The following is a 23,039-nucleotide window of genomic DNA, read 5'->3' as shown; positions in this document are numbered from 1 at the left end:
AGCTTTCTCAGCCTGCAGCGGGCAGCACTGCCACAGCCCGTCTCGGCCCTGCGGGCGGTGGCCCCGATCCGGCAGAAGCTGCCGTTCTTTTTCTGCGGTTTGTCTGTGCGGCGGTGGCGGGACGGGGGCGTGGCGCTGATGACTCTGGCACCTACCAACCCCCCGGCAATTTATTACTTCTCTCCACACCTTGCTAAGATTTGTGCATGTCTTATCACCATCTAGCAATTCATTAAACAAACAGTTACCATAACTTTGCCACTCCCCTTCCTCAAATATTGTATTAGGATTTATAAAAAACCCTTTGGCTTTCTTTGCCTACTCCCCACTTTTCTAAAAAGCATTGAAATAAGTCCAGGGCTACCTCTCTGTCCATTTTCGTCCAGCTGGATTTAAAACGGATTTAAAACATCTTGGTCGTAGCTGCAGAGTAGAGCGCTGCCTACGTTGCCTGCATCCCTCTTTTCATTCCGCGATAGCCTTGCAGCTTATCAGAGTGTAGTCCTCACGGGCGGCGGAGCCCCTCTCGGTCGGCTCAGCTCTCCGGCCACTGCGCACCGTCGCTTTCCCGTTCTTAGGAACAGGGTCCTAAGTTCCGCTATCAATGTCCGTGGTTGTCGGGGTCACCATTTGTTAAAAGGCGAGAGGAAGCAAGCGGCATGCTCAATATGAGATATAAGCAAGCTCCATTTATTTCACAGTATGCGTGGCTTATATAGTGTTACAAGTGCTTATGCTTACTACTAAAAGTTACTATTTGCATTCCATTGCATTCCATTCTCACACTCTCAGGGTTCCCCCCTTATTCTTCTCAGGGTTTCTCTTCATTCTTCTCACGGTACCTTTCTAGAGCTCAAGGACACTGCTGTGCTTCCCGGGCACCTTTCTCACGGCACTTTCTCAGGGCACTGCTGCGGCCTGTTCAGCTAACACTGGCCTTGCTCACACCTGGCACAAGCCTTATTCTGCAACAGTTATGCAGTGTGGGCATCTCAGTGTGTTCCACCTTTGAAAAGCTGGGCACCTAAGATCCTATTAAAACACCGAAGTAAAACCATTTTACCCTTTCAACCGTGTCTGTCTCATAATTCTAAGACCAGCTGAAAGGCAACAAACTCTTCTAATAATTTCCAACTCTTTTTTGGGAAGTTAGTGTCAAAATAACTTGGCCATATTAAATGTTTGAGATGGCAGTGAAAGGACAATATAGTCACTTTTTTCACACTGTTTTGTGAGGTTTCTGCCAGTTTAAAGATCAGCTTGAGAGCTTCAAGCAGCAGGTGTGACTCAAGAAATTGTCTAAGGGAAGTAAGCAGCTTTGAGGATTGACTTGCTACAAGGAATACTTGCAACTATGCGACCTGACTTAGTTGTGGAGTTCCTTTTTAATATCTTATTTCATACATCTAGATCGTTCTTTATGCATAGCTCACATGGAAAGGCATGACAGTGTATCTATTGTAAGTTATCTCAAGGCTGAACTATAGGAAAGACGCTATTATATCTGTGTGGAGAAACTGATGGCTAATGAGTGAGTTACAAGAGCCATCTTGTTGTGGCATTTCTTCCAACATAATTTGGCCATAGACATTTTGATCAATATTTTCAACTTTGAGCACAGTTGAAGAAGTAATGCTGTGATATAATATAGCACTTTGTTTCCTTGTGCCTGTATAAAGCTTAACTTAAAACTTACAAGTGATAACACAGTATACTGAGGCATGTAGTTCTAGTGCAGATGTAGAAGCTTGCTTCTATTGATGGCTTTGATAAATACACCAAAAATTCAATAAAGCACAGTGTAGAGAAATTTCTTGTAATCACTCAGCCACTTAAGCAAATACTTCCTATGGAGCAGTTTATCAACTTTTATCATCTTGTAAATGTCTTTCTGCACATTTGGTGCTGGTATTGCCATAATGGTACTGCTCTTCTCAAAATGTCTGCATTTCCCAAAGAACAGGATGACAGCACTTCACAAATGCAAAAAGCCTTTTTGGATATGTCAGTGATAGCTATTCTGTCCACAGCACTGCTTGGTATAGACCTTGCTTCTCTTTTTCCATATATGCTATATCTTTAAGCTTGCATGCATTGGGAAGCAAGTTCTAGATCTAAAAGTAGTTTTCTGTTGTAACGTGTGTCCTTCCTGTCCCTGACCCCGCCCCCCTGACCCCTTCTGACTGGATGTGAGTCAGGACCGCCCCCCATCCCTAGAGATAAAAACCCCAGCAAGAGCCGGAACGGGCCTCTTTGGTTCTGGGCTCGTATGGAACCTGTACCCTCCCTTGTTTTCCCTTCCCCCTCCCCAGTCTCCCCACTCCTCCCCTGTTTTCCACAATAAAACCACCATGGAGACCAGGAACGAAACAGCTGCCTTTCTAAACCTGCGACGCTTCTACAAGGACCGCGTCTGACCAGTCCCACAGCTCGTGGCCATGGAATGACCATCCTGCGTGTTCCGGTTCTGAAGCAGCCCTCCCCCCGCAGCAGGGGAGAGCTGCTTTTAGGTTCTGCACTGCTGCAGTTTTCTGTAGTGTGATGGGTTTAAGCCCCTTGCCTAATAGCATAATTGGCCAATTGTGCAGTATTGTAACATCACTGAAGGCTTATTTGTGGAAATATATATATTTATATATCAGATTAATCTCTGTACAAACTGTGGTATATTATTAAGTAAAGCAGCATCAAGCTCTGGAGGCCTTAAGTACACTTAAAGTATCATTAACTGATGAGCTCAATTGTGTTTGCACATGGGTGAAGTTCAGACTATTTCTAAACATGAATGTGCAAGTTGAGTTTTAAATCTTAGTGGACGTCTGTCTTTGTGGAAATAGATTTGTGTTCTTAAATAACTTTAGTGACCTAAAATAGCTGAGACAGCCTAGCAGTTCACTACTGCCACTTTCAGATGCAGACAGCACTTTGTTTCAGATGAGTTAATGAGCTGAATAAGCTCAACAGTCTGAAAAACGCCAGTTAATATAAGGGGAAAAGTTCAGCTGCCTGGCTGTGAGTTATAGCAATGACTTGTTTGCTTTTTTATGGCTTTTTAACCTATTTGGTGTCCTGTAGAGAACTCTTTTAGCAGTAAGCTATTAGATCAGACCAGTATGGACAGTTTGTACTGCTTCGCAATTAGCATCTTGTTCCTCATAGATAGTCTCTTAATTGCAGAGCTCTTTAAAACTTCTTTTGTTTTTAAAATCAATTATACTTGTGTGGTAAAGGCTTTTGACTCTTTCTGCTGATTCTCTCACGTTTTTCCCAAAAATGTGGACGTTTACATGATTTGTATCTCATATATTGTGAAATAGCATTAAAACTAGCAGTAAGCTGTAACAAAGTATCAACTTATATTCAGATCCCTTGTCTGTGGCCATCTGAACTAGGGGCAGTATTGGTGATTTTCTTTGCCATGGTGTACTGGTGGTTAACCACTAATATTAAAAAATATAGCTACAAATTGTCCAGAAGTGTGGCTAGCACAGACCTTTCCCGTGGGAACTTTTTCTCTTTTCTTTCTGTGTTTTATAAACAAAGATAACGTTTGGATGTTATTAAAAACAGTTTCTTGGATGTGGACAGTTCAGGCCTGGCCAATCAGGCCTAGGGGGAGGCTTCAAACTGACCAATCCGGGTGACCTTTGAAAAGTCTATATAAGATGGAATTAAATAAAATCTTCTGGATGCCACCTTTTGAACCCGGGTTTTCTTACTCTGCTAGCGGCTCAACAGCGACACAGAAGGGTGTGTTAACATGCCATTATAATAGCAGTCTGAACTCAACCACACAGCTGATGTTTGCAATTAACAGCTGCTCTTATTGAAAAGGCTTGTTTAGGGACAGATCTCCTAGCATAAATTATTAAATTTGTAAAAAAATATCATAATTGACAAATGATTGCTTTCCCTCAATTCTCATATCTGATGCATCCTCCAGTTGATCTAGTGATCTGCATTTCTGATGTGGACTTCTGTAGTTCTCACTTAAAGCAGGCTTCTGTGCTACAATATGCAGGAAGCAAAATACTTTGTCATGTACTGGGCAAGTGCCTGCAAGGCTTCACTTCTGAAGCATGAACTAGAACAGCTTTTCCCAAATGTTGACAATAAAAAGCCAACATGAAAACAGAGGTATTTGCTAAGCTGATGTTTATCTGAGCTCTGCAGCCTGAATGAAGGAGGGCATTCTGGGTCCAAACCAAAGCTTCATTTGATCTGTGTTTATTTGTTATGTTTCTTTTTTTCTCTCCCCTCCTAGGGAAAATTTAGCAGATATTTTGAAAAGTATAATGCAGGTATACTGTCTTGTTTGAGTCCAAATTGTTTCTTCTTTATTTTACTTGTGCATTTCATGAGCAAACCTGGCAGCTATCAATGTAATTTGATTGGTAAAAGTCAAGAAAAACTATAAGTGTAGTAAAAATCAAGTAATGTTTGTAATATTCATAGCTGCACAAATATGCATTTTATGAGTGTAACATTTAAGAGCAGCAAAACTTGTCATAAGTTTGTAGGCAAACTTCCAGACAGTATTTCAAATGCGTGGAGGTTATTAGCTTTCTAGGGTATCTTTTGATCTTAGAGCTGTTTCCCAAACCATGCGAGCAGGCATGGAGACAGAACAGCTACAGGAACAAAATCAATAGATATATGCTTGTGCGCTTGAGAATCATAGATGCAAGCTCTAGGGAAGGCAGGAAGTGTGGTGTATCTCATTTGTTTCTCAGTGGCAGAACTATCATAGACCTTGGGCCTCAAGGTTTATCTTATGCAGGAAAGGTGATCTGTTCTGGTTTTGATTTACCATATCAGCTTGTAAGAGCTTTCCAGTTCTGAATGCTGGCTTTGACAGAAATAAAAGCAACAGAGATTTAGATTACATTTAACCAGCTATAAAAATCTTAGTGAAATTTATAAGACTTGAATGACTTTGTGGTATTGCACCGGCCTCCTGGTTTATCTCAGTTATTCCATTTTTTGATATATTTTATTGCCTCTCTTCAGTTGCAGTGAAAACTGTTTAAAACTTTTTCAGGTAATCTTACATCCCACAAATTTGTGTAACTCCCCTCTAAAACCCATTTGGGTTTCTGGCTCTAATAGTGTAGTGGGTTGACCATGGCTGAATGCCAGACACCCACCAAACCAAAGCCTCTCTATCACTCCCCTCCGTAGCTGGATAGGGGAGAAAAAATATAATGAAGGGTTCATGAGTTAAGGACCAGGAGAGATCATTAACTGATTACTATCACAGGCAAAACAGACTCGACTTGGGGATACTAATTGAATTTATTGCTAACAAAATCAGGGCAGGATAATGAGAAAGATTCTCTGAGCTTTTGCCCCCCTTCCACCAGCACAGGCGCCTGTCTGTGGCTTCCAGGGCTGAAGGCTGAACTCTTGATTCAAATTCAAATTGTAGGTAACAGCTCTGGCCTGATGGCTTATCAGCTAAACATGCATTTGAAACCAGCACAGAAACCGCTGAATCATCCCATGAAGGACCTTCACCTTGGAGGGGGCTTTGGGGGTCTCCAAAGACCACCAGGACATACGGAGCATGCGTGGTGCACATGCTAATGATATTAATGACTTCCGAGAAATGATTTGTATAACCACTCCTATCCTGAAGAATGTAATTAATATTCATGATTTTACCTATAACACTGTGTCTTTGGGGTACTGAGGTATGTGTGTTTGGTGGAAACAATTCCCCACACATCCGGTGCACCGAATAAAGCAAATACCCACTTCTCTGACTTGGTCTCTGAAGTGTCTCTGGGCTCGATTGGGGCGAATCAATAATGAGAAATAAAAACAGAACTTGAAAATTCCTTCCCCCCACCCCTCCCTCCTACCCAGCTCTACCTCCTTCCCAGTGGTGCAGGCAGACAGGAAATGGAGGTTATGGTCAGTTCATCACCCATAGTTTTTCTTGTTGCTTAGGGAGAGGAGTCCTTCCCCTGCTCCAACATGGGGTCCCTCCAGTTCTCCATAAACTTCTCCAGCCTCAGTCCATCCCATGGGCAACAGTTCTCCACAAACTGCTGCAACATGGGTCACACTTCCATGGGGCCAGTCCTTCAAGGACAGGCTTGTCAGGAAAATTAATCCACAAACACCAGAGGTTTATGTACAAAAAGGAGACAGAGGAGTCCCGTAGCTTTATTCGAATAAAGGAAGCGGTCATGGGACAGTTTCCCATGGGGTCTCAAATTGTTAGAGTACGCAGCCTCCTTTTTATCCTCATTTCCCGGCCACATTTCCCTCTCTCTTTCCCTATTGGTTGAGGTACTTGAGAGGTACAGACTTCCCGAATCGCTTAAAACAGACCCCTTTCTAATGTACACCCCCTCCCTTTTGTTTTCTTTGTGTCTCTATTCTTTTTCTCTAAGTCCAGGCATTCAGCACGGCCTTAGGTGAGTAACAGTCTGTGTCAATTAAAGGAATTCCTATGGAATTTATGGTTCCTCCCATTGCTTCTCTCACCTATCAGTATCTGGCCGTATCTACCAGCAGGCCTCACAGTTTGTTTGTAAAGACATCTCCCTCTTGTTTCTTTTAGGCTGCTTCAGCATGGGTACCCCGCAGGGTCACAAGTCCTACCAGGAAACCTGCTCCAGCATGGGCTCCTCTCTCCATGGGTCTGCAGGTCCTAGCCAGGAGCCTGTTCCAGCACAGGCCTCCCACAGGGTCACAGCCTCCTCTCAGACCTCTACCTTCTTCTGTGTGGGTCTCTTCCATAGGCTGTAGGTGGATCTCTGCACCCCCATACCCTCCGTGGGCTGCAGGGGGACAGCTGCCTCGCCATGGTCTTCATCACAGGGTGCAGGGGAATTTCTTCTACAGCATCTGGAGCACCTCCTTCCCCTCCTTCTCCATTCACCTTGGTGTCTGCAGAGTTGTTCCTCTCACATATTCTCACTCTGGTCTTCTCTGGCTGCAATTACATCTGTGCAATAACTTTTTTCCTTCTTAAATATCACGGAGGCATTGATGCCTGATGGGTTTTTGTATTTTTTATTTTACTTTTATACTCTCTTTATATATATCCTTTATATAGAACCTTTTACCCTTCCCTGTTCCTGTACTTTTTACTCCCTGTATCTTAACCATACATGCTTATCACCCTAGTACCCCTTGCCCTGCTCAGAATCCTTTGAGAAGACGAAACATACCCACAATCTCAAAAGCATGACGCACAACCTTGAACAGGGCCCCCATCACTGAGACATGTTTTTTGTAAACTAAGTAGTAATCTTTTTGGGGGGGGGAAATTTTAATAAGGGGGCAATTACTTCATTTGTTAGACTTCTTATTGGAGACTTTTAGATAGGTATTCTAATCTAGGCTGTCCATAAATTGTATACGGGAGATATCGTCGGGGCTTGCTTGTTCGTCGGTGTGCATCTGAGATCCTATTAAACCAAGGTAAAACCCCTTTCCTATACTGTGTGTTTGCATCTAAAAATTTTTCTAGCAATTTAAGGCATCAGCATTACCAACATTTCTGATTGGCTCAGCCTTGGCCAGCAGCAGGTCCATCCTGGAGCCAGCTGACATTGGCTCTGCTGGACATGGCAGAAGCTTCCAGCAGCTTCTCAGAAAAGCCACCCCTGTACTCCCCCCACTACCAAAACCTGGCCATACAAACCCAATACAAATAGTAATGACTTTTAAAATCCAGATTCCTTATGTTAAGCTTTAGATCATGTTTTAGAACGAAGGTGATTGGAACTTGGAAGTAAGAATTCCCTCTCCTCTGATTAATCTTTTTTCTTTCCCATTTTTTCAGCAGATTTATTTACTTGATTTGGTTGCTATGAACCTGCAGCATACCATTTGTGAAAGTCTATGGTGCTACAAAATTTTGCTGTTGTTTGTAGGACTACTTTACTTTCTCATTTAGTTATAGGGTGTTGACTTCAACAGTGATTCGGATTTACTGACTGTTACGAATGGTGATGGGGAGAGCTTAGACAAGTCCTGCCTTTGACTCAGATTTCTGGCAGTAGCTCTGTTTAGGGCGGCCAGCACCCCAAATGTCTCTTGTTCGCAAGTTCTTTAATAATGGCCGATTAGGTCTATTACAAAATGAATTATTTATTTAATAGACACAAAATTAACAGACATAAGACTTTAAACAGACTTACTACACAGGATAAACAAAAGGACTACTAGTAGATAAAAATACAGTGCATGATAATAAAGGTACCTATGTTAGAGCTAGTGAAGAAGTAGTATAGATTAGGAGTCAATGTCACCAATGAATGATAGTGGTGTGCAGAGAATCTCCTAATTCCTCTCAATCCCCTGGGGAAGTATCTCAAGGTGAACATCTCCACTCTCAAGGAGAACTCTCTACACACTCAAAGAGTATATAAGAGATTTCTGATTTCATTAAAATCATAGTGGTCTTTTATAGTTGTAAAAAGTGCTTGTGTCTGTAGTCACTAATTTTAGTTATCCTTTCCCACGAATTCAAAGGCAGGATGTTTATTGCTGGCTAAGGATGTTTTCAGCAGAGATAGCTCAACACAGGCAAGCTTATTCCACTGACTTAGCCATGAGGTGGAAGTAGATAAGTCTCAGGGGTAAAAGGTCCTGTCACACTGACTCCTTGGTATTTGCTGTTTTATAACCCTTCAGTTATGACAGCTAATACAACAGATGACTGTTAATTAGCACTACATATATGTGAGTAAACCAATTTTTAGTTGTGTTGGTTTGGGTTCCTTTTACAGATAATAGTACAGACTTCTGGGCAACTCATGAAATATTTTTTGTTATTGGAGAGCACAAAGTGTCTAGAGATAATCAGGTTTGCTATATCTGTAACTTTCTGGATAACTTTTCTGTTAAATGCATTTGTAGTGGGTTCTCTTGCTAGTTTGTTGAAATATGAAGGCATTCTTCACCTCCAGTAGAAAAAAAAATTAAGATATGGTCCTCTTATTTCTGCAACTTGAGACAGTACTTTTACAGCGCAGAATTGTGTTAAGCCTCCCACATTTTAAGGAATGTGAGAAGCCACAGATCATTCCAACTGCAACTCTTCCAGCAAACCTATTCAAACTCTAGATCCAGTAATTTCCCTCCTGCATTTAGTCACCATCTTTCCATATTGAAAAATCTTATTTGTTTCTTGCATGAAACCTATTGTGTCTATGACTGTTGAACAGCCTTGCTGTTCTTTTCTGTACTCTCTACTTCTGCAATATTCTTTAGGATGGGATGGACTGCAATATTCAAGATCTAGGCCCACCAAGGATTTAGAAAATTACAATTGTTCTCAGTTTTGCCCCCTTTCTCTCCTGATTGTTCCATGAGGGATTTTTTTCTTATCTCAACACTCCACAATGAGTAAGTGTTAGAATGGTGTTGGCTAACTAAAGGCTTGTTATAGTGGAATGTTGAGGGGTTTTAATTTTTCAGTGTTACTTTGTTCTCTCCCTGTCTGCCAGTTTGTTCTATGATCAGCTTGTTACCAGGAAGTGCTGCTGCAGTTTCCTGTAGTCAGCTTAAATTCTTTCTAGTCTGAATAACAAAGAAAAATTGATAGTTATCAATTCCTTATTCCAGAATTGTATGTTGGGTGAAAAGTCCTAGTGAAGATCATATGTTCAGAAATGCATTGACATAACCAGGATTACAAGTAGTTGAAAGTAAATGCCAGCCCAAGTTCCTAGTCTGGTCATTTCCATGCTTAGATCTAGTTGCTTCTTGGATCAGCCTGTTCTTGGCTCTTGCAGTCAGTAGGAATGCCTTCTCAGCTATTCTGTATGCTAGAAAAAAGAACGGACCCTTAAGAAATAAACTGTCAGCTTCTATTAGTGACCTAAGTGGATGCAACAAACCTAGTTTGTGTGCAAACTTTGGCTGAAAATACAAGCTTTATGAAGAGTTAGGTCTGGAAATCAACACTGCATCTGGGTTTGTGATCTTTAATTCCACTCAGTGTCCCTTGTGTAATGATAATCTCTGAATAAGTTTTATCTGCATGTTTACAAGATCTGATTGCTGATGCTTTCCTCTGCCTCTCAAAACCATATTATGGGAGGAATGTACCTGCTACGAATGGAGATGGGGTTGATAGATTTCTGCCAGTTGCCTAGGCCTGTGACAACTGGCAGTTAACCTATTTGGAGCAACCAGCACCCCCAGACCCAGTCTCGTTCGCAAGTTCTTTAATAACGGCCGATTTAGGTCTAATATAAAGTGGATTACTGTTTATTAGACGCAAGAAATAACAGAACGAGGGGCTAAACAAATTATATACTACACAATATAAGAAAAACTACAAATAGCTAAACAAATTATATACTACACAAAATAGGAAAAACTACAAATAGCTAAAAATGCAGTGTGCAAAAGGTACCTTTTATTGTTGTTTTTATTGCTAGCAAAGGAAAAAATACAATTGAGGAAACCAATGATCTTACCAAAATCCAATTTTGGTGCTGGGCTACATCAGAATCCTCTCTCAATCCTTAGGAAGTTACCACAGAGTTGCCTCCAGACTCTGGGGAGAGGCTTTCTCACACTCCAGGGTCCGTGTAGAAAAGCTTCTACCTTTGTGAAAATTAGTGTGTCTTTTATAGTATAAAAGTGTGCCTGCTTGGTCACATATGTACTTTTTTGTTTCTCTTTTCACATCCTCTCCATACCAAAATATGAATTCAAGGTTAGAGGTCTTAGACTTTTGGGTGCTAAGAGATAACCCCTGCCAGGATGTTAACCCCACCAGGGTTATCTATCTTCCACCATCGAGCAGGAGGAGGAAGGGGGGGGAACGTCCTGCCACAGTACCATATAGTAGTATATGTAGAAATATACCATGTAGCTGCAGATGACACCAAGCTGAGTGGTGTGGTTGACACTCCTCAAGGATGGGATGTCATCCAGAGGGACCTGGACAAACTCAAGAAGTGGGCCCATGGAAACCTCATGAGGTTAAATAAGGCCAAGTGCTGCACCTGGGTCAGGGCAACCCCCAGTATCAATCCAGGCTGGAGGGATGAACAAATCGAGAACAGCCCTGCCAAGAAGGACTTGGGGGTGCTGGTGGGTGAGAGCTGGACATGAGCCAGCAATGTGCACTGGCCAGAAAGCCAATTGTATCCCAGGCTGCATCAAAAGCAGCATGGCCAGCAGGGCGAGGGAGGGGATTCTTCCCTTCTACTTGTCTTTCATGAGACCCCACCTGTAGTGCTGCATCCAGCTCTGTGGTCCTCAGAACAGGAATGACATAGACTTGTTGGAGTGAGTCCAGAGGAGGCCACAAAGATTATTAGAGAAAGAATTGGGGTTGTTCAGCCTGGAGAAGAGAAGGCTCCAGGGTGACTTAATTGTAGCCTTTTAGTACCTGAAGGGGACCTACAACAGAGATGGAGAGGGACTTTTTGCAATGCCATGTTGATGCCTGAAAAGATAGGCTGGAAATAAAACCCCATAGACCAGTGTCTATAGAGCAGGTATTTGTTTATTGCAGCACTGGAGATGAGGGGGATTTCTCCACCTAACTCACCCACCTTTGTCAAGTGCTGTGGTTTATTTATACAGTAAATCTCACTTAATGTTACTATGTCACTATAACATCATCATATACGCATTGGAACTAATTTACATAACATGATCTCATTGTTATAAATAGTTCTTTTGCACTGCTCTTGCACCTCCCCAACATGGTGGTCATGAGGTCCTCCCTGATGAAGACTTCCTGGATCTTCTTCGCATCTGAACTTTTCACCTTTGTCTTCGGAGCATGGGCAGTTATGGTGTTCCTTGGTCTCTCCGGTTCTAACTAGTCTAAATTCTGTATTCTGTGGCTAATTTGCTTTACATTTGCCAATTTCTCATTAGTACTATACTTGTCCACCTTTGAAGCTACCCACCTGGTGAAGTTTTTTGTCTATTCAGCATTAAGCAACTAGTTAACAATATACTAGCCATTACATTATATAGAAAGTTATAATTCAAGTTATATTAGTATAGAAATTTATAATTCAGGTTATATAGGTGTAAAAGTTATGATTCAGGTTATATTGATATCTCATAACTAAAGCTATATAAACATCTTGTAACTGACACAAATTATATAGGCATTAATGTTGTCTTGGTTTAAGACAATTTAAGGGGCAGACACTCTAAAATTAGTTACCTCCCTTTTAGTTTTAACCACTCCCCTTTTCACCAATAAAGAGTGATGAATGCAAAAAGATATAAGTGAAAAAATACGTTTACTAAAAAAACGAAACAGCAACAGACAACAATAACAGTAATAATCACAAGCTACAAAGCTGATTAATCTCACGGGCTCCCCGGGAACAAAGATAAACAAAATGGCAGAGAATCCCCTCCCCCAAGGTGGCGCCCTCTATAGATGACCTCGTGGTCTGAGAGACAAAGGGAAAATGGCGGACAAACCCTCCCCTCAAGATGGCGCCCTCCGCAGATGACTGTGCAGTCCCAGAGACAAAGACAAAGATGGCAGCAAGCCCTCCCCCTTGATTATGCATGGAGAGAGAACACAAATAGTGAAAAACAACAGAGCAACCAAACCTCTGTGATTACAAAAACTCCCTCTTCCCCAAACAACAGCAACCAACAGGGAACAAGGACAAAACAAAAAGAAAACTTCAATCTCTCTGGCGGTAGCAGGTCTGTTGACAAAGGTGGCTGAAAGACTCTGGCAGTTGGGAAACTTGGGAACTGAACCTCTCTGCCTCTTCCTTGATCCAGCTGGTGTCAGCACTGCAGCCTTCAAGCCACTGAAGGGTGTGTGGGGGGAGAAAACAGACCAGCTGAGCACCAAAGAAAGTCAGCTCAGCCCTGACCAGCTCCTCACTGCGGACAGGTATTTGCAGAATTTACCTTGATGCAGTTTAGAATTGTGAAATGCAGCTTCCTGGAGACCTGCCTGAAGCAACCCCCTTGGAAGCCCAGCAAGAAACAAAAGAAGGCTTCTGCATTGCGCCTTCCCAGCTTCCTTGCAAGAACAAAAGGGAAAGGCAAGAGGCTTCTGTCTGAATACCCCTGACCTTAAAGGACCCAGCACCCCCGAACTCGTGGTTCCTTTTCCAGCTGCCGGGTTTTACAGAGACAGTAACAATTTTGGGCACAGACAGGGCATACAATAACATTTTGGGTTATCCAGGACACATGCAATGATAGGACAAGGGGGAATGGCCTTAAGATGAAGGAGGGTAGGTTTAGATTAGATATTAGGAGGAAAATCTTTACTGTGAGGGTGGTGAGACCCTGAAACAGGTTGTCCACAGAAGTTGTGAATGCCCCATCCCTGGAAGTGTTCAAGGCCAGGTTGGATGGGGCTTTGAGCAACCTGCTCTAGTGGAAGGTGTCCCTGCCCATATCAGGGGTTGGAACTAGATGATCTTTAAGTTCACTTCCAACACAAATCATTCTATGACAGTAGATTAGAACATAAGTGTGGTGGTGTTGATTCTTTGCAGCATAAAGATCTGGCTCTTGGCAATTGTAATGCTTTAGTGTGTGATGGTTGGTATTGATCCATAATAAAGTATGCTATTACAAAGGTACAAAGATAATAACTGGAAAGAGATGACTAATGTCCAAATAAAGATACCTCATGTTTATTGCTCTTCAATGAAAATGGAGCTTCTTAACTTAAGAATATCCTGCTGTCCTGCATAATAAGTTATCTCAAAATTCTTGTACAATATATTCTGTTTACTTCAAACTCAACACCTCCTGAATGTTGATCTACATTTGATTCATACAAATGGTTCTCTAGCCTAAGAAAATGAAAGCAATGGGAGTATCCTCTGAAAGGCTGCATAGTCTAAAAAAAAAAAAGTGAAGATCATGGTCTTGCATATAAATGAAGTGCTGATCATAAAATTTAAACTGGTAGCACTGCAGTTAACTTGTGAAGTTTAGAGAGGCTTATTTCACAATCCTGCCCCCTTGCATTTGAGGATGTTATAAATGAAATCACGGAGTTGGCTTTCGTAAAGGGTTATGAGGTTTTTGTTATGGTTATTTGTTAATATGTTATGTCTAATTTTAAGTGTTATGGTTAAGACAGAAGAGGGCGGGGCAAGCAGCCAATCCATCAGAAGACAACGAGCCAATCGGAGCACCTGAAGGAGGCGGGGTTAGGGGGCTTATAAAAGCTGTATCCCCTAGCCAGAAGGCATGCCTCTGGCTACCCCATCGGTGGCTAAGCACTCAGCGCTGCACTTCGCTTTCTGTAATGGCAGACTGTGGGGGTGCGGCGGCCCGATGCTGCGGATCCCGAGTCCCCGAGGCCGGCGGTCGGCGTAATCCACGGGGACGCTGCCGAGGATGCCATCGCCTGGGACTCAGAGGAGGCCGGGCCGTAAACCGCTCTCTCCCTCCCCTGGAAAGTTTCTCCTAAGTTTATTGGTTTAAAGTTTGCTTCCCCGCCCCTATCACCGCCCCCGCTGCTTGCCCTCACTAGAATGTTCTGTTGCCGGGCTTCCCCCATGAGTTGCTTGTAATCCCCTCCCTAGTTATATTTCATTTGCTCCCCCGCTTGTCCCTCATGTTGTCCCGGAGCCCCGTTGGCTCCGCCCCTGTTGTTCCTCCCCGGGAAACCCCGTATTTCCCCCTAAAAACCCCCTCCCTTTGTTCTCTCGGCGTGGTGTGGCCGCGACCCCAGCCCCGCCGGGCTCTGCACCCGGTAGCTGCGTGGACCGCCCCACCCGAGAGCCCCCGGTGTGCCTCCCCCGCGCCGCTTCTCCCTTAATAAACTGCACACTGGTGACTCTCAGCTCCTCGCACTTTCTTTATCACGGGAAGCGACCAGCGACTCCACGGCATTCCTGCCCGGCAGGCACCCGCCTCCGCCACGTGGTCCCTGCCGCTCCAAGGAGCGAGCCTGGGAACACTGAGGCTGACCGTAGCCGCCTCTGGGACAGAGCTGAACAGCCGGGAGGGCTGAGAGCTTGGGCCCAGGTGAGGCCTCCGAGGTCTCCCGAAGCCCCGGAAGCCATTGGGACTGAGGCGGCCGGACCCCTCCGGACCATACAACTTCAGCAGACCACCATTCTAAGCCTCTTATCGTTATTTGTATTATGAAAAAGAGTGAATAAACTCTTTCAAAATTTGAGTAGTGAGGCATCGTTTCTCACAATTGGGGACTCGTCTGGGATAAGCCTCAAGTTCAGCGGTCCTGAAGGACGTCGGAGGAGGGGCTCCCCGCCATTCTTTTCGGCGACTCTGAGGATATCCTTCGGAATCGCCGACCGTTGCTGGCTAAATTCCCGAACAAGAAGAGGCTTCACAAAGCGAACTCAAAGAACGGCCGCAGATAGTAGGGAAGGGTACCCGGGCTCCTCCCGTGCAGAGTACGTGGCCCGCGATTCATGCATGAACCCTCTGGAGAAAAGGTGCTGCGAGTAACCGGCGGGGGGCGGTTGATAGCGACAGCGTGAGAGTGTGTGACTGTGTGTAACGGGGACTGATTGTCAGATCCCCGAAGCGAGTGTGCAAAGAGGGGAGCGATTGCGAAAGGTGTGTTTGAGCTCTCGGGGAGAATCTCTGGGTGTCGGCAGGGTGAGGTGGGATACTGTTTAGGAGTGTCTAGGGTCCAGAGAGTAATTGTGCTCTCTCCAGGTGAGCTGTGTAGACGGGGCTCAAGTATTCCTTACCAAGAACCATGGGCATCTGACGCATGGGAGCCAGGGTTTTGCCGGGCAGCCACTGGGAAACCTTTTAGGATACTGTTGAGTGTCTGGGGTCCAGAGAGTAATTAGGGTGCTCTCTCCAGGCGACCTGCATAGGCGGGGCTCAGGTATCTATGTGTGTGATTAAATAGAGGGATCCCAGGTTTATTTCGAAAAAAGAGAGTGTGTTGTGGCCACAGAAAAAGTGAGAATGGAGTGAGTGAAGCTGTGTGTGTCTGTGAATTACAGCGGGGAGATTTATCTGGGATTTTGGGAGTCTCCGGTGGTGGGGACTTTGCCTGGAGTTCTGGGAATTTCCAGTAAAAGGTTCGGTCGAAATTTTGTCAAAAGGTGTGGAGGCTTGGTCTCCGGTGGAGGGGTTCTGTTGCTGTGTGTGTGCTGGCAGGATTGAGGCTGTTGCTGTGTGTGTGAGTGCTGGAGAAACCAAAACTGTTTCGGTGTGTCTGTGTGCCGGTGAAATCGAAACTGTTTCTGTGTGTGTGTCAGCGAGAGGCAGCGCGGGGGTGCCGAGAGAGAGCAGACGCCTCGCCCCCGGGCTCCCCCCATGCAGGCGGCTGTCTGCGAGCTTCCCGCTCCTGGAGCGAGCCGCTGGGAATCCAGCTCGTCCTTTGGCCAAGGCCACTTCCCCAGGGCGTGGCAGGCGGCGGCCGGGGAAGAGCGAGAGGTGCCACTTTTGAATTTTTCGGCGGGAGCGCCGGTTTTGAATTTTTTCGGCAGGAGACGCCATTTTGAATTTTGAATTGTTGTGAAGTAACCGGCTCGAAAATGGGACTGGGGGGAGCAAGATGCAATCAGAAAGGGGAGAAAACGAGAACACCAATATCTACATACCACCAGATAGCCCTTTGGGGGTTAAATTGGCAAACTGGGAGAAGGACCCTACTACCAAGGAGTTAAATCAAGTATGATAGAATAGACAAAAGAAGAAATAAGGTCTGACTATATCTACTGGCCCAGGTATGGGTCTTCAGAAAATTGGATTTGCCAAGCCTTGAATACTTTTGTAAAGAAAAGAGAACCCTTTGACCCCGAAGAGAGTAAATATGCAGCCTGCTGTGTTGGTAATGCCATTAAGACCACTAGTGCTAAAGCATTTATGTTATCAGAAGCTAATAAGAAAGAACAGGCTAAGGAGAGGGGGAAGAAAGTATGGAACCCCTTAGATTTGTTACCTCCCCTGTGGTCCCCTATCCCAGTAGGCCCAGTACCTCCAGTGGCCCCTATTCCCCCTAGACCAGTTACCCCTACTGCCCCCTCCAATTCCAGTGGGGTCACCCAATTACCCTGATCCAATTATTCCCTTCACCTCAAGAACAACCTGTTCCTTGGATGAACCATCCGGATCATCTGGCCCTAGTTTCTTGCATGAGGGACCTTATGCAAATACTCAGGAAAAACTAGCTCTCAGACAGGAAGGTGAAGGAGAAAGGAAGATTGGCTTGTTCCCATTGCGGGAGGTACCACTTGGGGGAGCTCAAGGGGGAATAGGTTTTGTTAATGCCTCACTAACCTCTTCAGAGGTGAGAGCCTTTAACAATTTGATCAGTTCTTAGGCCCAAATCTGGACAGTGTAGCAGGCCAAACATTATTGAAGGTTCATTTTGTCACTCATGCGTGGCCAGATAGTTGTAAAAAGTTAGAAAAGTTGGAAGGCTGGCAAGAGAGAGAGCTAGATGGTTTGTTGTGAGAAGCACAAAAGGCCTTTGTGAGGAGAGATGAGGAAAAAAATGCAAGCAAAAGCAAAAATGATGGTAGCAGCAGTGAGGGAAGGGAATAAACCACAGGACCACACTGCTGATACAAGAAGAAAAGGAGGGAATCCAAGGGTGAGACAGTGGAGCCAAGATAGACCAGTACGGGGAAACTGCTTTTATTGTAGTCAAGAAGGCCATCACCAGAAAAATTGTGAACAACGACTTAAAAACCAAAGGACATTCCAAGAAATTCAGGTGGGAACACCTGAAGATTAGGGGTGTCAGGGGCTCTACCTCCTGGGGCATGAGTACCACATGGAGCCCTTGATAAATTTACAAGTTGGTCCCCAGGAGGAAAATTATGAGTTTTTGGTTGATACCGGGGCAGAGAGAACTTGTATTGGTAGGGTACCTAGGGAGTGTGTTACACTCAAATAGAAAAATTTCGATATGAAAAACTATGAGAAGAGGAACCAGTAAAATGGACTGAGCAAGATGATGAAAAATTGGAAAAAAACCCTGAAGTTTAAATTATCAACCGCACCTATTTTGAGTCTACCATCAATAGAAAAGCCTTTTGATTTATATGCAAATGTTGACAAAGGAGTAGCATATGGGGTGTTAGCTCAAGACTGGGGGGAATTCGGAAACCAGTAGCCTTCCTTTCTAAGTTACTGGACCCTGTTACCCGAAGTTGGCCCACCTGTGTACAAGCAGTGGCAGCCACAGCTGTGTTAATTGAGGAAAGCCAAAAACTAACATTCAGGGTAAAGCTGAAGGTGCCACCTAGTTAGTCAATACCCGGGGCTCCATCAACCAAGCAAGTCCTGCCCAATCTGAGCCTCTGCATACAGTAGATAGAGACAAAGTCCCAGCAGTACATGCCAGAAGCTTGTTAGAGAGAACTATCTAGATTAATTCTGCCTCACATAAAGACAAACCCATTCATGAGGTTGTCTTTGCTCAGGGACCAGAGTGTACTTAGTAAATAATGCAAGAAGATAGAAAAACACGATGTGTCCCTCAAAGAGATTTAATTTTAAGTGAAAGCCACATGTAATGTTGGGATGACAACATCTCGCTGTTTACTAAATAACATTATTTGTACAGTTATGTGTATATATGTATATATGTATATATGTATATATGTATATATGTATATATGTATATATGTATATATGTATATATATATATGTGTGTGTTTAGAGTTAGAAGATGTTAAAGTGAGCTTTAAGCCAACGATATAGAATAGGAGGTAGAATGTCTTGGAGTGATGTTATGATAATCCGGTATTCCCCATCGTTAGCTTATATACTCAAAAAAATGTGGTCCTGTCACTTTAACTACACCCAACCGCAGAGAGAAGAACGAGTTGTTTTGAAAACTTTTTCCGCAAGCCTCACTGCGGAAGAAGAAGGGGGATAACGCTCTCTCTCTGAGAAGACGGCACGCTGCGACAGCTGTCAGAGTAGCTAGCTCTGGTTTTTTTTTTTCTTTCATCATTTTTTCTTCATTTAAACCCTTTTCTTTGATCTACTTTGTCACCCCAAAAACCCAAAAGGGCTTGGAAGACAACAGAGCTTCCGAGCAACTCTGCCCAGCCCCAAGGGGGAGCCTGAAAGAAGAGAAAGTACATCTAAAAAAAAAAACCACTAAGATTACCAGCTTTTTATTCAATTTAATAACTCCTTTGTCCTAGGTTGCAATATAGATGTAGTTTTCTATTACCACCAGCTGTGGGCCGTTAGCTGCTATCACCTGCTAATGACCCACTCCGGATGACAGGCAATGGGCCATCCGTTAGCTGTTACCAGCTGCTAATGACCCACCCCGCATGACAGGCAATGGGCCATCAGGGACCCACCGTGTGACTCACGGACTTATCTCATCCCATTGTGGGATGCTCTGCCCAGGAGGGAGGAACCAGGTGTTTCCACCTGGATATAACCTGGCCTTGGAACTGCCTGAGCTAGCCCTGTCTACTGGGTTCCCAGAGGACCAGAGCTACCACTGGATCTTCAGCTGGAGACTGGACCTTCACAGGATCACCGCTTCAACTGGACTACTTCAGTTGGACTGCTACCACCACCCTAACAGGGTGTTAGGTTGTATCTGACTTTGTCAGTGCTTTTCCTTGTATTATTTCACTTATTTTTAATTTCAATCTTGACTTGTGATCTCCCACTGGTTTGTTTTCAAACCAACACATATTTTGGTGCCCAACGTTGGGCTCGACCTGGGGAAACTCAGAAATCCTATCACCACGATGCTCAGCTTATCTATATGGGTGCTTTATCTCACTCTCTATATCTTTCCTCAAATGGGAAACTATCTGCCCGTCGTATTGCTCTTGTTACGATCAGGGCATGGCATGAAAATTGCTCTATTGGTTTATTATGCCTATTGCATAGTAACCTGTGAGGCAATGAACACCATTCGGTATATTTACTCGACTTTGTCTGCCTGGCCTAACCTGAGCTGCTCCGTCTGGGATCTCCTCAGCAATCGCACCCACCCTCTGGGGCTAGGAGGAGAGAGCGGTTTCTTCCAGCATTTCAGGCCAGGCACAGCCATCTTTGACAATATTGAGTTCTCTCTGGATGCTAAGGATGGCATAATCTTCCTGTTAGTTCTGTTTTCTTTCTTCTCTGCGACCAGCACAGTGTACCTCATGCTGAGAAACAGAACAATACTTGGTGTTGTACAGCGTCTTCTCGAAGAGGAGGAGAAAAGAAACAAGTCAGCAGGCAAGAGGAAAAGAACCAAAGGAGCAGTCAATGTCTCAACACAGACCATTGCCGAATCAGAACAGCCAAAGCCAGTAGCGGTTGCCCCCGTCCAGAAAAAGAAATCCAAGAGCAAGTCAGTCCGCACAGCGACTGATGAGGATGCGGCAGGACCATCTCACCAAGCAGAAGAGACAGAGCCAGAGATCATCACTCGCTCTCTATCCCTGGGGGAGCTGCGTGACCTACACAGGGAATTCACCAAGCAGGCGAATGAGTCCATCTTGACCTGGCTGCTCCGTATCTGGGACGCCGCAGCTAATGACACTATTCTGGATGGAAGTGAGGCCAGGCAACTGGGATCCCTGTCTCAGGATGTGGTCATTGACCAAGGGATTGGGAAAACCCAGGAAACTCTCAGCCTCTGGCGGCGATTGCTGCTGAGTGTACGGGACAGATACCTGTGCAAAGAAGACCTCCAGATGCACCAAAGGAAATGGAACACAATAGAACAAGGTATCCGATGCCTGAGGGAATTGGCCGTGCTAGAGATCATTTTCTCAGACAACGAGAGATTCCCCAAGAGCCCAGATAATGTCCGGTGCACTTCACAAATGTGGCTAAGATTCGCGCGGCTCGGACCAGAGATATACTCTCATTACCTGGCAACATTGCAGTGGAGGGAAGGCGAAGACCAGGTGGGCGTGTTAGCAAACAAACTGAGAATTTATGAGGACACTGTCACCGCCCCACTACGCACCCAGGTCTCATCGGTAGAAACAAACCTGGCTGAGCAAGTCCGGAGATTGATTGAAGAGAGCCATCAGAAACTAAGGAAAGAGCTCACAGAAAGATTTTTCCATGCCACACCAAAACCAACCCAAGTCTCTGCCATCAGGAGCAGACGTACTCCAGTCAGGGAAAGAAAACAAACTCCACGACGTGACCTCTGGTTTTTCCTTCAAGAGCACGGGGAAGACATGAGGAAGTGGGATAGGAAACCCACCTCCACCTTAGCAGCCCGGGTACGTGAATTGAAAACAGAAACATCCACCTCAAGAAGCTCATCTAGGTACAACACTGCCCCAGTCTCTTGTGGACAGAACCCCAGACAGAATGGAAGTGATAATATGACTGATCCTCTTGAAGGGACCTCAGGAACACATTTACAGGAGAAGAACATCGTCCACCAAAAACAGGATTAGAGGAACCCTGCCTCTAGCCAGGTAGAGGAAAGGGATAACCGGATCTATTGGACTGTGTGGATCCGATGGCCTGGCACATCTGACCCACAAAGATACATGGCTTTGGTTGATACCGGCGCTCAGTGCACCCTGATGCCATCCAGGTATGTGGGGACCGAATCCATTTCCATTTCTGGGGTGACAGGAGGATCCCAGCAGCTGACTGTACTGGAAGCTGAAGTGAGTTTAACTGGGAATGAGTGGCAGAAACACCCCATTGTGACTGGTCCAGATGCCCCGTGCATCCTCGGCATAGATTATCTCAGGAGTGGATATTTCAAAGACCCAAAGGGACATCGCTGGGCTTTTGGGATAGCAGCCGTAGAGACAGAAGACATAAGACAACTGAATAGCCTGCCTGGTCTCTCAGATAACCCGTCTGCTGTAAGACTACTGAGAATTGAAGAACAGCGGGTACCAATTGCTACAGCAACAGTGCACCGCCGGCAATACCGCACTGACAGAGACTCTGTGGCCCCCATCCATAAGATGATTCGAGAACTGGAGAGCCAAGGGGTGGTCAGCAAGGCTCACTCACCCTTTAACAGCCCCATATGGCCAGTGCGTAAGTCCAGTGAAGAATGGAGACTGACAGTGGATTACCGTGGCCTGAATGAAGTCACACCACCACTGAGTGCTGCTGTACCGGACATGTTGGAACTTCAGTACGAGCTGGAATCCAAGGCAGCAAAGTGGTATGCGACCATCGACATTGCCAATGCCTTTTTCTCCATTCCTCTGGCAGAAGAGTGCAGGCCTCAGTTTGCTTTTACCTGGAGAGGTGTGCAGTACACATGGAACCGACTGCCCCAGGGGTGGAAGCACAGTCCCACCATCTGCCATGGACTAATCCAGGCTGCACTGGAAAAGGGTGAGGCTCCAGAACATCTGCAGTATATTGATGACATCATTGTGTGGGGGGACACAGCAACGGAAGTATTTGGGAAAGGAGAGAAAATCATCAGAATTCTCCTGGAAGCCGGTTTTGCCATCAAGAAGAGCAAAGTCAAGGGACCTGCCCGAGAGATCCAGTTCCTGGGAGTAAAGTGGCAAGATGAACAATAAATCATGAGAAGGAGGCGGCGCGCTGGCTCTGGGCATAACAAGGCTTTTGGAGAATGCATCACTACCTCATAACCCGCAAGAAGAACGATTTCCGCTGGGGCCCTGAACAGCAGCAAGCCTTCACCCAGATCAAACAGGAGATCGCTCATGCGGTAGCCCTGGGACCAGTCAGGACAGGACCAGAGGTACAGAATGTGCTTTACTCTGCAGCCGGGAGCCATGGTCTGTCCTGGAGCCTTTGGCAGAAGGTGCCTGGCGAGACCCGAGGTCGACCACTGGGATTCTGGAGTCGAAGTTACAGAGGGTCTGAAGTCAACTACACTACCACCGAGAAAGAAATCTTGGCAGCTTACGACGGAGTCCAAGCCGCCTCAGAGGTGATCGGCACAGAAACACAACTTCTCCTTGCACCCCGACTGCCAGTGCTGGGGTGGATGTTCAAGGGAAGGGTTCCCTCTACCCACCATGCCACTGATGCCACGTGGAGCAAATGGATTGCCCTCATCACACAGCGCGCCAGTATTGGAAACCCAAATCGCCCTGGGATTCTGGAAATTATAACAAACTGGCCTGAAGGTGAGACTTTTAAATTATCTTCAGAAGATGCAGAGG

Source organism: Lichenostomus cassidix, chromosome W (genome assembly GCF_008360975.1).
Source record: "Lichenostomus cassidix isolate B80296 chromosome W, HeHo_3.0, whole genome shotgun sequence".
NCBI classification, from domain to species: Eukaryota; Metazoa; Chordata; class Aves; order Passeriformes; family Meliphagidae; genus Lichenostomus; species Lichenostomus cassidix.
Note: the sequence above shows the minus strand (reverse complement) of the source record.